The sequence below is a fragment of the Rhinolophus hipposideros genome (genome assembly GCF_964194185.1).
Source record: "Rhinolophus hipposideros genome assembly, chromosome: 15".
In the NCBI taxonomy this organism is placed as follows: domain Eukaryota; kingdom Metazoa; phylum Chordata; class Mammalia; order Chiroptera; family Rhinolophidae; genus Rhinolophus; species Rhinolophus hipposideros.
This window is the reverse complement of record NC_138061.1, coordinates 11,534,230-11,550,398: the sequence shown is the minus strand read 5'-3', so window position 1 is coordinate 11,550,398 and position 16,169 is coordinate 11,534,230.

Genomic DNA, 16,169 nt, shown 5'->3' with positions numbered 1-16,169 from the left:
TGGGTTTAGTTCTGGTTGGAAGAGCAGTTCTAGAGGCTGTGAATCCAGGCAGGCAGAATTCTGGGATCTGATCTTCTGGAGAGAGGGTTTCTGCTTTGGGGATCATTTGAGTCTGAAATATGCATGGGGAGCAGCTATTCTGTAAATTTGCAGATCCAACATCATTCCCTCATGTGTATTTTTCACAGATTAGGGAGGGAAGTTAAAGTGCTAAGGGTTTTTAAATGATCTTTGGACTTGCTAGAAGCAGAGAGCAGCATCCCCCCTCCCTCGCCTTCCTTCATAAACTCCCGAGAAGCAAAATCCAAACTTGTTCTTGAGCTCCCTCTGGTGGCAGTTACAAAACATAATCCCGTTCCGCGGGTTGTGCAGGGGCTTAGTGGCACAGAGGCCCCCAGGGTATTCAGTAAGTAAGAGGAACAATGCTCTACCCTGTCAGTGGCAGGGCAAAGGGCCCTCTGTCCTCCTGTGCCAGGTGGTGGACACCATTCGTTCGGATTCTTAAGAGCTGTAAGTCCTCCACATACATGGCCCTGCTGATGTGACAAGTCGTGGGGTGAATGATTTGTGCCGAAGACTTGGGAGTCCCCTCTGTGCCGCTTCGGCACTCATATCCTTGCTTACACTTTCCTAGATTGGTCTCAGCTCCTCAGCCAGCGCTGAGCGGGCAGCTCAATCATCTTTGAAGGATGCCTCCTTCCCTCCAGCATCTAGCCGGGGGCTTTACTGACAGAAGTGCATCTTGGAGGAACTCTGGCCCTGGGACCAGTAACCAGGTGAGCTGCAGTGCGCCTCAGGCTGATGCTGGGTGACCGACTGCAACAGCCGCTCCGCCTGCCCCATGCTCTGTGCGTTTTCACAGGTCCTGACAGATGGTAGCGGCTCTGACAGCTCATCAGCCCCATGTGGACGCTTGTCCACAGTCACTGCTCTCGGACCGCCAGCTCTGATTCCCACTGCTGGGCTTTCCCACTAATGCTTTTGGCTTGGAGATGGGTGCCGGGAGCAGCGGGTGGGAGTTTGAAGGCAGCAGTGGGGCTGGAAGGGAGATCTGCCGCAGGAATAAGAGTGAGAAGTCCTCATGTCAATGTACAGACACGACTTACGCTGAACATTCCAGAAAAGCTCCAGAAAGCAAGAGGCTGTGGCATCAAGAGTACCAAATATGAAAACACTAGACCTGGATTCCAGGCCCGGCTCTGACTCTGGGCTGGTTACTGCATCCCTCTGAACCCAGTTTCTGAATTTCTGTAACCTCACTGGACATGTTTTCCAAACATCCTTTTCCATATCATATTTTTTTCTGTCTTTTTTTTTAAAAAAAAAAACATGGCTGATGGTGTGTTCAGTGGCCTGGGAACATTTGCTACCACTGTCAATGATGGAAACAAGAATCTGCAACTCAGGATTTCTCATTTGTGTCCCAGTTGAGGTCATCACTTGGACACCACTGCCCCCTGGTGGCAGCTCATCTAATCTTGTAGGGTAGTGATAGGATTTCAAAGGTTCATAAGGCTTTAAAAGGGGGGTGGAAATGTCCCCAAAGCTTTACTCATCCCTGGAAGGAACAAATGTCTGTGACTAGATGAAATGCCTTAGTAGTTTACCCTGCTAATGCCTTGTCCTTACATCAAGACAGTAATTTAGAGGCCATCTTTAAGTGGATTTACAGCCAGATCACCTAAATCCACTCAATTTACTCACAGATGAACATTTTGCAAGCTTCTGAGAATGAGTATGCTCCTAATTCAGAGTGAATTCACTCAAAGGGGGAAATGACACAATGCCCAGGTGGCGTTATTTGACATCCAATTGGGTGAACACAATCGTTTCTTTTTATTGAGGTAAGATTGACATAACATGGGCCTCCAGCTTCTTTCTCTCTTCTCAGCTCCAATCTAAATACCAAACTGCCTCCTGACATTTTCACTTGTATGTCTTATAGGAACCCCAAAGTTTCTTTGAGCTAAAGTGAGATGTTGACCTCTCTCTTTGGCAAGCCACTACTCTTCCATCTCAGAATCGGGACTTCTCTCTCCTGAGTTGTGATTTGATCTCTTCCTCTTCCTTGCTCCCCTCATTCAGTCCATCACTGAGTCCTGTTAGTTCTGCCTGCAAATGTATCCATTTATTATGATATGCACATTCTATCAAATTTAAAATGCGTTGCTGCTGGTATTTTCTTAATCTTGATAGAAAGCGTCAATGGAAAGTTTTTACCATGCACCCACCTCACACTTGTTTCCTGGTTGATAGCATTGAGAGATGCTTTTGATTGAAGAGTACATCTTGATTTCATGGAAGTATAAATGTGAAAAAATATTGGATCTTAGAATCAGTGAAATAGAGGCTCTTAAATCCATCTATTTCCGAATACGTCACTGCTATTTGAAAATAAGCCTTCTTCCATTTGGACTGCCTATTTCCTCCCTCAGACCTCACATTTACCCCTCCCAACCCTACTGTTCTCCCATTTATCCCCTAGTAAGATCTGTTTGCCTCCAAAATGTATCTGGATTCCAAGGCCTTCTCAGTATCTCCCTTGCTATGACCCCAGCTCAGGTCCCACCATCTCTTGCCTGGACAACCGGTCTCCTCGCCTCCTGCAGCAAGCCAGAGGGATCTTTCTAAAGAGGGAACCAACCGCATCACCTCCTCATCCCTAAATTCCCCTAAGGTTTCCAGTTATACCTGGAATATATTTAATGGCCAGCAAGGTACTACCTGGTTGTCCCATTTGCTGCTCCATTCTCGTTTTTTCTCTACTTGTCACCTTGCTCACTGTGCTCCAGGCACCTGGACGCTTTTCTCTGCCTCAGACATGTTCAGCTCATTCCCATCTCGCTTTTAGATTTGCCATCATTTCTGCTTCCAAAGCTCTTATCCTGGATCTTTGCATAATTACCTCCTTCTTATCAGTACGGGGTGGCCTTTCCCAGACCAGCCTCACTAAAGCTGCCTCCCCACTTCTATTTCCACATCCCCTTCTGCCAACATTCTACCACATTTAATACCCAGCAGTATCTGATTTGTGTATTTACTTCTCTTTCTCCTCTCACTAGAATGTAAGCTCCTTGAGGGCAGGGGCTCTGTGTTGTTCGTTCTATCACCTCACCATCTTATTGCTTAGCACAGAGTCGGGATTCAATAAACACCGATGAAATATTTGGTTGATAACACGTCCTACTCCCTGCTTTCTCTTTCATCTTTCATGCTTCCTCCTACAATTGATTGCTAGACTGATCTTTTAAAATGGAAAATCTGACCATGTTACTCCTCTACTTAAAACCTGCAACTGCCCATTGCAACACTTAAGTAATGATTTAGCGGCGTCCTATCCTAGGATAGTTGATCTGTTGTATTTTCACTTTCATGTGGTTCAAAATTCTTTCTAATGTCCCTTGGGATTTCTTCTTTGGGTTTTAGAAGTATGCTATCCAGTTTCCTAATTATTTGGTGATTATCCAGATATCTTTCTGTTACTGATTTTTAATTTAATTCCATGGTGACCAAAGAACATTCATGGTGTGACTTGGATCTTTTTACATTTATTGAGACTTGTTTTATGACCCGAATGTGATCGCTCTTCATAAACCTTCCTTATGCACTTGAGGAAAAATGTATTCTGCAGTTGTGGGGAGGTGCATTCTTCAAATGTCATCTGGTCAGTTTGGTTGATAGTGCTGTTCAAGTCCACTATGTCCTTGCTGAGTTTTTGCCTGCTTACAAGTACGAGGTCTGACAATTCAGTTCGCGAACTCATCCTGGAAAAAGTGCTACACACCTCATTGCTGAATATCACTACGGTCACCTTTAAAGTACTCCCCTTGGGAAGCTATGCACTGACGCCAGTGCCTAGTCCACCCTTCTAAGCAATTCTGGCACTCTTTTTCTGGAATGGCCATCAGAGCTGTTGTCGTATTACCCTTGATGTCCTGAATGCCATCAAAATGTCTTCCTTGCAATATTTCCTTTATCTTCGGGTAAAGAAAGAAGTCACTGGGGGCCACATCAGGTGAGTAGGGAGGGTGTTCCAATACAGTTATTTGTTTACTGGCTAAAACCTCCCTCACAGACAGTGCTGTGTGAGCTGGTGCATTGTCGTGATGCAAGAGCCATAAATTGTTGGCGAAAAGTTCAGGTTGTCTAACTTTTTCATGCAGCCTTTTCAGCGCTTCCAAATAGTAAACTTGGTTAGCTGTTTGTCCAGTTGGTACAAATTCAGAATGAGTAATCCCTCTGATATCAGACAAGGTTAACAACATTGTTGCAACAAGTTCGTGAACTTAACTGTCTGAACTCGTATATCAAATATTAATATTTAGAGAAGTTTGTTGACATTTCTGACTATAATTATGGACTTCTTTATTTGCCCTTGAATTTTACCAATTTTTATCTCATGTATATTGAAGCTCTGTTAATTAGGAGCAAAACCATTTAAGACTGTTAATTGATTTATTGACCCATTTACAATTATGAAATGATCTTCATTATCTCCAGTAATACTCTTTGCTCTGAAATCTACTTTATTTGATATTAATATAGTCATTCTTTTGACCCATGTTAACATTCTCCGTGTCTCCATTCTCCTAACCTATTTGTGTCTTTATGTTTAAAGTGTCTTTCTTGCTGACAGTATCTAGTTGGGTCTTGCTTTTTTCCTCCATTCTGACAATCTATGTCATTTCATTAGGATATTTAAATCATATATATTTAATGTGGTTATTGTTATGATTAAGTTTAAGTCTATCATCTTGCTATTTATGTGTCTAAAATACACATTCCAAGGCTCTTCCCAAACCCACTTATTCAACATCTCCAGGGCTGGGCTGGGAATCTTATTTTTAAAAAGTTTCCCAGGTGATTCTGATGTACAGAATAGTATGGGAACACATACCGTGTTTCCCCGAAAATAAGGCAATCAGATCTAATGCGTCTTTTGGAGCAAAAATCAATCTAAGACCTTGTCTTATTTTACTATAAGACCAGGTATATAACATGATATGATATGATATGATATGATATGATATGATATGATATGATATGATATGATGATATAATAATAATATAATATAATATAATATAATATAATATAATATAATATAATATAATATAATATAATACAATACCGGGTCTTATAGATTAAGAAATGAAAACCTGGGAGTCAAGCAGCTTGCCCCAGGTCACACACTAGAATGTGGAGCCAGGCATTCAACCCCAGGCATTTGGACACCAGAGCCAGAGCTTTTCACCACCATGTTATACTGTCTCCCTGGTGGGGAAACAGAGGCTCAGAAAGAAGCCTCCTGTCCATGGCTACAGGAAGTAGGGTCAGAGCTGGGTCTGGAATGCAGGTGTCTGGCCTCCCAGGTTGGTGCCCATTCAAATGAGGAGTGACTCTCTGCTGTGTGTGCCAGGGTCTGTGACATCCTCTTACTACTGTACCAGAGTCAGGCAGGTGGCTTCTAAGACCCCCAATGCCACTGGCTGCCAGGCCAAAAGAACCATTTGGGAACCTCCCTGAGAAGCCAGGGCTCCCAAACCTGTTTCTGGCCAGACATGCTCGGTGGCTGCTGCCCGTAGATCCCACTACAATCACCCAACTCCATCAGGCTTAATGACCTCCAGGAGTGGGTGTGGGTTGCAGCCATATAACAGCTTGCATTTCATGAAAGCCTTTTTGCTTTAAGTTCACAAGAACCCGATGAAAGACACGGAGCAGAAGTTAGGATGCCCTTTTGTGAGGTGGAAGAAACGCAGACCCAGAAAGCCCTCTAAGGCCGTGCAGCAATCCCATGGCTGAGCTTAGCCTGGCTCCCTGGGGCCTCTCCTTTGGGTTCTCTCTGCAAGCACTGGAGCAGGACCTAACTGCAGAGACTTTTAAAAGCAGAGCTCCAAAAGCCAAGTTTCAGTGTTGATGGGGCCACAAGGCCTGCAGGTCTTTGGAGAAAACTCCCATTCACCTGGGCAGTACCTGTCTTAAAGGGTGGAACGCTCTCCCTCACTCTGGGTGCCTCTCTCTTGAGTTATGGAAACGGGACCCCAGGGAGCTGGTGCCGAAGGTGAAGTCTCAGGGGTTTAGCAAGTTTCTAGACTCATCCTTCTTGAGCTCTCTCCTTCTCTGCTGCACAGTGATCAGCACCGTGGATAAGTTCAAGGGCAAGGCTGGACCTCGCAGAGACCTGGGGGAGGAGTTAGGGGAGGGGGATCCCGAGGACCCTTGGTGAAGATGCTGGAATGTTCAGTTCATTTATGGTGGAGAGCCTGCCCTGTGCCAGGTCTCCTGTGCATGGGTGGGCACTGCTCCCAGCTCAGGGGACACAGCAGTGAGCAAGGCTGCCACTGGGCCATGAGGTGCCTTTGTGCAAAGTAGAAAAGAGCTCCCTTCATTCAGGTGAGTGCAGCCCCACGCCTGGGCATAGAACCCAGTGAGCAAGGTATGGGCCGGAATTCTTGCCCCTCAGCTGAGTGCTCTTGTACCAACCACTATCTGCCAACAGTACCTGCCAGCCCAGGCTCCCGGGTAAGACATAAGTATTTGGGACAACCAAACGTAGTCAGCATGTGATGTGCTCAGGGTTTTGTGGGAGCACAGAGTTGGGGCAGCTGCCCCAGGCTTGGGGGTGGTTCAAGAGGCAAGACTTAAGTGGTGAACACAAGTTAAAAGCTCCCTGGAGGGGATGACAGCCATGAGGAATCAGAGAAGGGGAGCAGGAGTCTCCAGCGTGGAGGAAGGTGGAGCGTGAAGAGGGCACTCCAGGCCAAGAGGACAGCATGGGCAAAGGCCCAACAGCAAAAGGAATGCCAGGCACTGTAAGCAGGTGAGAGAGGAGGGGCCAGACCACGGGAAGGCCCTGCTAGCCCGGCCAAGGAGGTGGGGTTCATCCTGAGGGCAGTGGGGAGTGTCCAGAGGGTTTTAAGCAAGAAAAGGACATGGTAGCTCAGCATTCTAGAAAGATCACTCCAGCCCCAGCATGGAGGTTGGCCAGCGAGGCTAAGACTGGCAGCAGGGAGACCAGGAGGGAGGTTTCTGCGACAGGCTTGGTGAGCGATGATGATGGTGGCCTGGTGTAGGACGTGGTCATGAGAATGGAAAAGAAGGGTGGATGGAAGGAGGACTTTAAGGAAAGTCTGCCATGGGCGGATAGAGGTGAGGAGGAGGAGGAAGACGCCCGGGTCTCCAGCCAGGGTGGGTAGGATAGGCGGGCGGGAATGGCAGTGATGACTGAAGACATCGAGGTTCAGCCTCCAGTGGCATCTCCAAGTGGAGACACTCAGCACTGCTGGGAATGTGGGTGTGGGGCTCCGGGCAAGGGGCGGGGTGCGGAGGTGGGGTTCAGAGTCACCAGCCGCCCCAGGTGGTTTCTTTCAGAGCCAATCTCAGCCACCTGAATGCTGACACAGTCAAGAGAAATAAGCAGAAAGAGTAACAATAATAGCTACGCTACTGAGCACTGACCAGTGCCCGGCATGGGGTGGACGTGGTTTATATGCATTATCTTATTTAATTCTCACGACAACCCCATAAGGTAGGTGCTGTGACTGTCCCATTCAGCAGTGCGCTAAGGCCGACAGGGGAATCATTGCCAGGGAGGCAGAGGCAGGTCATAGCTGGTCTTCTCAGAGGAACCCAGAGCTCGAGGGAACACATGGAAGGAGCAACAGTTACAGGGAGCAGCGACTACAAGGAAGATACTGGAGATGAGCAAGGGGCTGAGAGTATGGCGTTTAGTTTGTTTGGATTTTTCTCAAGAACATCAGGGCATTGTTCCAATGCAGCATTTCTAAGCCTCAGCACTGTTGGCCTCTTGAACCAGCGGATTCTTTGATGTGGGGTCTGTCCTGTGCGCGTAGGACGTTTAGCAGCATTCCTGGCCTCTCCCCACGACATGCACCACTTCTTCCTCTGTTGTACCCACCAGTTGCGACAAAAATGTTTCCAGGCATTGACAGATGTCCCTTAGGGGGCAAAATTGCCCCCTGTTGATCTAGAGCAATGGTTATCAAAGTGTGGGCCCTGGACCAGTAGCACAAACATTACCCAAGCACTTGTTAGAAATGCAAGTTAATTCTCAGACCCCATCCTGCGCCTTCGGAGTCAGAAACTATGGATGTGGGGCCCAGCGAGCTGAGTGTTAACAAGTTCTCCGGGTGCTTCTGATGCACCTGACGTGTGAGAAGCACTGACCCGATGTAAGCGTTCTCAGCCCTGGCTGCACATTAGCATGAAGCTTCAGGTCTGGACCCTACCCCGCACCAATCTCTGGGGATGGGCCCGGGCACCAGTCTTTTTCAGAGCCCTCCAGGTGATTCTAATAGGAGTCTGGCCGGCGAACCACTTATCTAATGGAAACGCATTAGCTTGGTCTAAATTCCAAGAAAGTGATGCTTCTACCCATGGTACAAGCCAATCAGGACATCAGGCTGCCCAGTCATTACAAATGGAAGAGGAGGTTGCGGGAGGTTCTGCACTGCCTGTAATCAATAACGATGTTGGAAGGTCCTGCGGGTAATACTGCGTCCTGCTCTGCTTCTCTGTGTCACCTGAAATGCACCTGGCCTTGATGCTGGGAAAGGGAGACCTGACAGATGTGAGGTTGGTCGTTCCCCAGTCATTTCCAATTGGGTCAGCCCTGTTGGATTAGACAGTTAAGTGCATGGGCTATTAAATACTCACAGCCTACGTGGCGTGGACTCATCATAGTGGAATACATGAAGGTATTATAAGAAATGACATGGTTTTCCATGATGCATTTCAGCATGTAGTCATTGGGATAGTTAGTACATTCCCTTCATAGGAGCTGTATGCTCTGAGACTTGCTTCCTTGATGCATTTTCTGAAATGTGGCATGTCTTCTGGATTGTAAACATATGCCACCCAGAGGCAGCCACAGAGTGTTTGTCTATAATCTGCTGAGCCCACTTTTGCCAAGCAGAGCACTGGGTTGGGCATGTGTGCGGGAGGAGTTGTCGGGTGGGGGGTACACACTCTTGTCGGCTGTGGGCTGTGTGGCCCTGGACAGGTCACCTGACTTCCCTGTTCCTTGCCCATTAAATGCAGTAATAATGGTGGTTGCCAGCATTCAGAGTTTTGCTATGCAGGGAATTTTGACTCCAACAGGTACTTCATAAATCCTGTCAGAAATGTGGCGTTCTTTTCTTTAAAAAAAAACAAATCTGACCCTGAGTCCCCATCATTGACTCGGGGGCTGGAGGGTTTCTACTGGGGGTTTCTACTGGGGAGCTTCTCCTGACCTGATTAGTGGTACATGAAAAGTGGGGAGATAATGGACTGTCTGGAGAACAGGGTTGCCCCTGTCTATGGGCCCTCATGGCAGCTGCTCACATCCTTAAGGACTGATCGCTCTGTGGGGCTCATGACAAACTTAGAGACGGGGATCTCTGCCGACACCCAGGGCCTGGCCTCCTCCGGGACTGCCTGGCTGGGCCCCTCTGGGCTCCTGACCCTCCAGGAGAGGCTCCAGGAATCCTCTTCCCTCCTCTTCTCTGCTCCAGAGACTGTCCGCAACCTCTTCCATGGCTAGAGTGACCAACTGCCCGGTTTGCCTGGGACTGCCATGGTTTTAGCACCGAAAGTCCCATGATCTGGGAAACCCCTCCATCCTGAGCACACTGGGCAGTTGGTCATCCTATCCGTAGTCTACCGCTGTGCCCTGTCCTCACTGTCCCTTAGATCTCCCCACCACAATCTTGTCAGTTCTGGGCTTTCACTGAAGCCTGGATAAGAGGCTGTCCTGAGGCCACTTCTGCAACTTCCTCTCCTTGAGGGGAGGGCCAGAGCTGCTGGAGACTTTCAGGGAACAGGGAAGGGAAATTGAGGTAATCCAAACACTCCACACTCTCTCAGCAAGTCCTGCTCCGTGGAATAAACCTGGGCTCCTGATGGGAGGTTCAGCCAATGGAGACCCCCACTCCTGGCCCCAGGGCATATACCTGTTTGGTCGTGGCGGCATCCTGCTGGAATGGAGGAGAACTGAGCTCAAGGCCATGCTTCCCTGTCAACTACCTCCCAGAGTGTGTGACCTCTGCCTGTTCCTCATGTACCCCTAACCCTGACCACAAGAGCCTGGCATAAAGTAGGTGCTCAATAAATGTGAAATCCAGGCTGCGCCCCTTTGTTCTAATTGCTCACCCAACAGTCTGCTTTTTTATATGCTGTTCTTGACCTCCAGCTATAATTCCATACTCACTAGTGGGGTTATTTGACTCACATCTGCTCCCCCCCCGAAGCAGAAGCTCAGCGAGGTTGGAGCACATACTTTGCTCACCACTATGACCCCCGTGCATGTGGTCAGCACGTAATATGCACCTACAATGTGAATGCATGTACAGAGTTAACTGCACTGCCATCACATGGCACTTCTGGAACCAACCAGAGGGGCGCGGAGTGCTCTGGGACAGGCGCAAACTGGGGAGCCCCGTCGAGGACCACTGCCCTCTCCCAGGACCCAGGTGTGGTGGGTGACCTCAGCACCAGCACTGTTCTCAGGGCAGAGTCTGAGGCCAGACTTTGCCACACAGAGCGGCAGCCCTGGAGGAGCTTTGGCCTTCGCCAGCCTAGCAATTGCCTTCAAATTAATTTATAATTGGGCTAGGTTTTCTGTGTTAATCATCCTTTAGAACATCAAAAATTAAACACAAGCCTTAAATACAAAAGAGTTCCCTCTGCCTGTTGAAGTCACTGAGCTTGCCCATCCAGAAGATCCAGCCACCTGCATTATAGGGTTTGATGTCTCCCTGCTCGTGCCCCACTGTAGGCATGAGGGTGAGGGTGGGGTAGTGGAAGGAGGGGTGCCCTGGAGAGCATGGAGGCCTCAGCCCCCCGCCCCCTTGCTGGTTGGAGGGTCCCGCCCTCTTGGTGCTCCTGATGCAGTTGTGAGCCCTGGCTTGGGAGCCGCCAGCCCCGGGGGGTTTGAGTCCCAACTCCACTGTTTACCACATGTGTGCTCTTGGCCAGGTTGCTTCATGTCTCTGAGCCTCAGTTTCCCCATCTGGGAATGGTCATAACAATACCGACCTATGAAGGTTGGTTGACACCAGCCCACAGTGAGTGCTCAACAGGCAGCTAGTATTAGCTCCTGAGGGAGAGGACACTGACATTTATCAGTCACCCACTTGTCAGGCACTTGTCCCATATAATCCTCCCAGCTAGTCAATAGACAAAGCAGCGATTGTCATCCCATTTTACAGATAAGAAACCTGAAAATGTGAGCAGTCAAGCAACATTCTAGTAAATGGCAGAGCTGGGATTCGAACTTAGGTTGGTAGGATTCTAGATGTTGGGATCCTAACCACTTCTCCATCATTTGTGAACTTGTTTGTCTAGTCCACTAAACCACAAGTGGTTCTGAGGGCAGCAATTGTATTTTATTCACCTTCCATCTTCCTACTGTCCTGAATATACTGCTGTACACCCCATTGGCACATACGAGTAATAATTGCTTTTTATATAGAAACAAACACACTGCGAGGCCCAGACATCCCACGGAGGACCAGGGTGTCTTCTTAAAAAACCAGGGCCTTTGTAGAGGATGAAAGAGGTGGTGGGTATGATTGCAAAGCATCTGTGCCTTCTCACCTGTGCTCATCTCGTCTTTTCAGGTGAGCTGGGCCCATCCTCACACGGATGCTCAGAAATGGCCACAGCAAAATGAAAGGCGATCACCTCACTCCCAAACATGTACTTGTTCCCTGCCACGGACATTTCAGGTCAACGATCTGGACATGAGTTGTTCCTTATCCTAAAGAGAAGCTGCGTGTCACCCCTATGCCCCACACCAAACAGGCCTAATGTAACATAAGTGGATGAGTGTTTTAAGATGAATATTTGCCAGAACGATCCACGATGGTGGAGTAGACACACATTGTGCTTGCCTCATCCTGTGAACACATCAAAATTACAAATAAATTATAGAACTGGGCAGCCGGTTTGCTCAGTGGTTACAGCACAGTGCTCATAACACAAAGGTTGCCAGTTCGATTCCCACATGGGCCAGTGAGCTGTGCCCTCCACAACTAGATGAAAACAACGGCTTGAGCTTGGAGCTAAGCCGCAGGTGGGCTGCCGGTTTGCTCAATGGTTAGAGCGCACTTTGCTACTAACACCAAGGTCACTGGTTCAATTCCAGTGAGCTGTGCCTTCCACAACTAGATTGAAGACAATGACTTGACCTGGAGTTGCTGGGTCCTGGAAAACACACTGTTCTCCAATAAAATAAAATAAATTATAGAACAATTAACTTGGAGAACCAGTCTAGCTGAAGTGGAAGCCGCATTGAGACTGATAGGAGGGGTGGAGATGCGAAACAGGCTGGCCCCAAATATCCATGTGGCGGTTAAAAGTTGCGACGGATACCTCAGCCCCAAGGAGGAGCAAGAGACCCTGGCCTCACACCAGGCTCCCCATCCAGGAGTACTGGTGCTGGAAAATGGAGCCCTCATAACATCTGGCTGTGAAAAACAGCAGGGATTCAGACCCTCTGGGTAGGACGGAAGGTTGCAGGAAACCCAGACGTCCTCTTAAGTGGCCCGTGCTCCGATTCACTCTCTTGCAGGCACTCACCTTGGGCTCCAGCGGAGGGACGGTGACTCGGGGGAGCGTCAGAGGCATGGGAGGGGGGTGGGGACAGACTGAAGTGTGCGGCCTGGGGGACTGGCCTGGCAGACAGTAATTTCCCTGTGTGGGGTCTTCTTTCCGGCCAGCGGCAGGCAGACGCCATCTTTCCTATGTTGAGCCCGCCCCCTATGCTTTCCGCCAAATCTGAATCTGATTGGCCTGGTGGTGAGCTCCGAAGCTCTGCCCTGCTGACTCACTGAGACCCCGTCTCACCCAGTTCCCTACCCAGAGCTGAACCTTACCGGAGCAGTCAACCCACAGCAGGTGGCAGCAGGCCTTGATGTGTCCCGGCTTTTTGCGGAGCTACCCCAGGCCTGGTACTGGTGGCAGCCATCCTCAGTTCACAGCATGAACTCTCCCACATGCTTCCAGGTCCAGCACAGGCAGCAACCAACCATCCATCACTTTGTAGCTCCTACCAGGAAGTCCTGGATCAGTTCCAAGCAGGAGCACGAACGTCACCAGGTCACCACCAATATGTATAAATAAAACTGGCCCAGAGTTTTCCCCCTGATGAAACAGAGCTAGTGTGAGCAGCTTCTTTTCTTAAATGGGTGTTTGAATGTGCGTGAGACCAGCCCGTGTAAACTACGCTGATGCCACTGAGTGGAATCGTCACCTGGGGGCTGGGAATACTTCCTGGTTGCCAGATTCTGTGCAGACCAGTGTTCTCACTAAGCAGCACATGATTGGCACCTTCTGAATGAGTTGGTATGTGAATGTGTTAATGTTTAAGTGAATGGATTGGCACATGTGATGGTTGGCACTCATTGGGTGGATACACTCCTGAGCTGTTCATGAATGAGTTGGCATGTGAATAGGCTGGTCTGTGTGGCAGATGCTGTAGGAGCCCCACCCATATGCCCTGGTATTCCAGCTTCCTTTGCCTGAGGACTTTCTCTGCCTACTAAAGCATGGGGGGTGGGGCAGGTATAGGCAGGGCTGTGCAGGGCAGGCTAGAAGTGCCGAGGAGTTAAGCCTCTGGGGAGCAATCCTCAACCCATGACTGACAGGAGTGACACATGGTATCCAGATAGGGAGGGATAACTGGGCCATGCTCAAGACTGCCTCCTGAGTTTCCCAGCTGAATGGAGCCTCAGTTGCTCATGAGTACACTCACCATCCCATGTGGGAATTGAACCGACAGCCTTGTTGTTGAGAGCTCACGCTCTAACCAACTGAGCCATCCAGCCACCCCTCCGGAAGCTCAGCGGCAGCTCGTGGTCTTCAATCTCATAGTGGAGGGAGCAGCTCAAGGGCCCATGTGGGAATCGAACCAGCAACCCTGTTGTTCGGAGCTCGGGCTCTAACCAACTGAGCCATCCTGCAGCCCCATTTTCCCACTCTTCTTGAGATCACCCCCGAATAACCCATTTGCACACAAATCCTTGTCTCAGAATCACTCCTGAGGACCCCAGCCTGGGAGAGGATGTAAGAAGTCTGTGTGGGAACTGGTTGGCATACACACGGAGTAGGACAAGGGCCTTACTACTATGTCCCTGCTCAGTTATGAGATATGACCGATTTGAGAGAATCTTGGGAAAATCAGTCTGCATCCTGTGATTAGCAAAATGAACCAGTCCCTACGTAAATTCTGAATTTTGCTCCAGGGTATAGAACAAAAATTGCAGGAACCAATGAAAAGTGCCAGGAGATTCCAGTTTAAAAACCAAGGAAGCACATAGGTTTTCAAGGGCTCTTCCGAATGTATTCAGTTCAATATCCACTGAGTGCTTGCTGTTTTCAGGATCAAGTGGAGGGAGGTAGAGGTCGAATCTCAGCCACCTCCTCCTGGAAGGGGGTAGAAAGTCCTGTTCAAAAGCAAACATGGAGTTTATCAGGGACACATTTGCAAATTAAAAGTCACAGTCATTGGCTCCTTTTATTTGCTAGTGGGTATTCTTCTGCGAGTCTTAGGACTTGGCCCAGCACGCCTTCCTGTTCCTCACTTCTCACCTGCTCTGCCCCCAGCACACCATATTCCACCCCCCTATTTACTTCGCATTCAGGTGCAGGAATAGGAATTCATTCCTCCAAGCTCTTACTTGGTGGTCCTCAATCTTGCCTGTACACCCGAGGAGCTTCTAGGAATTCATGGGGTGAGAAACACCCTGCCCCCCTTGCATAGCTCATCTCGGACCTGCCAGGACCTGGACCAAACCGTTTGGAGGAGGCTCTGACCCAGAGGCTGTGACCCAGAGGCCATCCGCCCAGTAGGTGGTATTGTTAGCTTCTCCCCACTTGTTACACAGAAGGCGAAGCTGAAGTTCAGAGGCCTTTAGTTCAAGACGACAGCCAAAGAGATGGTGGGGAGGTCGAGGATGAAGGGAGTCCGTCCAGGAGGCCCCCCCGGGGGCTGCGAGAGCGGGCGCTGTCACGGGAAGGGCAGCCGGGCCGCGGCACGGCCAGGTGGGCTCCGGATTCGGAGCTCGTGGGTGGGGCAGCTGATGGAGGAGCCGCTCCCGCTGGGGCCCTACGTGGGGGTCCCGCGGCGAGGCTGCCCGGGCCGGCTGGCCAGACCACGCTTCCCAGAGCGGCCACCAGGTGGGGCCGCCAGACCGCAGAGGTCCCGCGCTCCTGGGCCAGCAGGTGGCGCGTCCTCTGTTCCCAGCCCGGTGGCCCTCGGAGAGAGGACGTCTCGGACTTCTGTCCTCACTGCAGTCCCCGAGGAGGAGGCATCTCGGACCTCTGTCCCCCGCTGCGGACACCCGGGGTAGCAGCACCTCGGACACATGTCCTCGGAGCAGCTCTCTCAAGGGGCGCTTTGGACTCTTGTTCTCGCTATAGCTGACCCGGGTTCCTCAAATCACATGTCCTGCCCAGCTAAGGTCACTGAAATGTTACCACTTGAGTTCCAGCCACTTGACAATTGATGTCCTGTCATTGGGCCCACTTCACCTCGGATGCTTCCTTCTCTGATCCACCAGCCTCCCTCCAGAGCAGGGCCTTTTGCAGACCCTCTGGAGCTTGCAAGAAAGACACCTAGAAATTTCTACCATGTACAGATGCCCTGTCCCACCTGACATATGGCATTGGAGGTTCTGGGAGTGACCCCCAACAATGGCTGTGGTGTTGGGGCTGTGGTTTGCTGTCTGTAACGCTGCCAGGTGCTTTTCACCTGGTGGGTGTGAAAACCACGTCTTAACGGGGAGGGCCAGAGACAGGCAAGCTGTCATAGGAAAGGGCTTGGGAAGGCCTACTGCTTCCTGGAAGGGCCATTGAGGACAGACCTGGCTGGGTGCCCGTCTTGCTGTGACCCTGCTCTGCTGAGTGACCCAGACAAGTGGAGACCTGCTTCTGGGTCCTTCCAGAGATGAGAGGATTGGCCTGGGCATCCCATGTGGTTCTGCTGACCTCTGGGGTTTGGGTGTCCTGCCTTGTCATGCAGACAGCCTGCTGCTTTGATGGGTGACCTGATCCCCTAACACACTGGCATGTGGGCTGCTGGATGTATTGCCCTTGACCTGGGCCTCTCAGTGCTGACCCGGAGGCGGCCGTGTGGCTTAGTGGTTAAGACCTGTGCCTCTGAAGA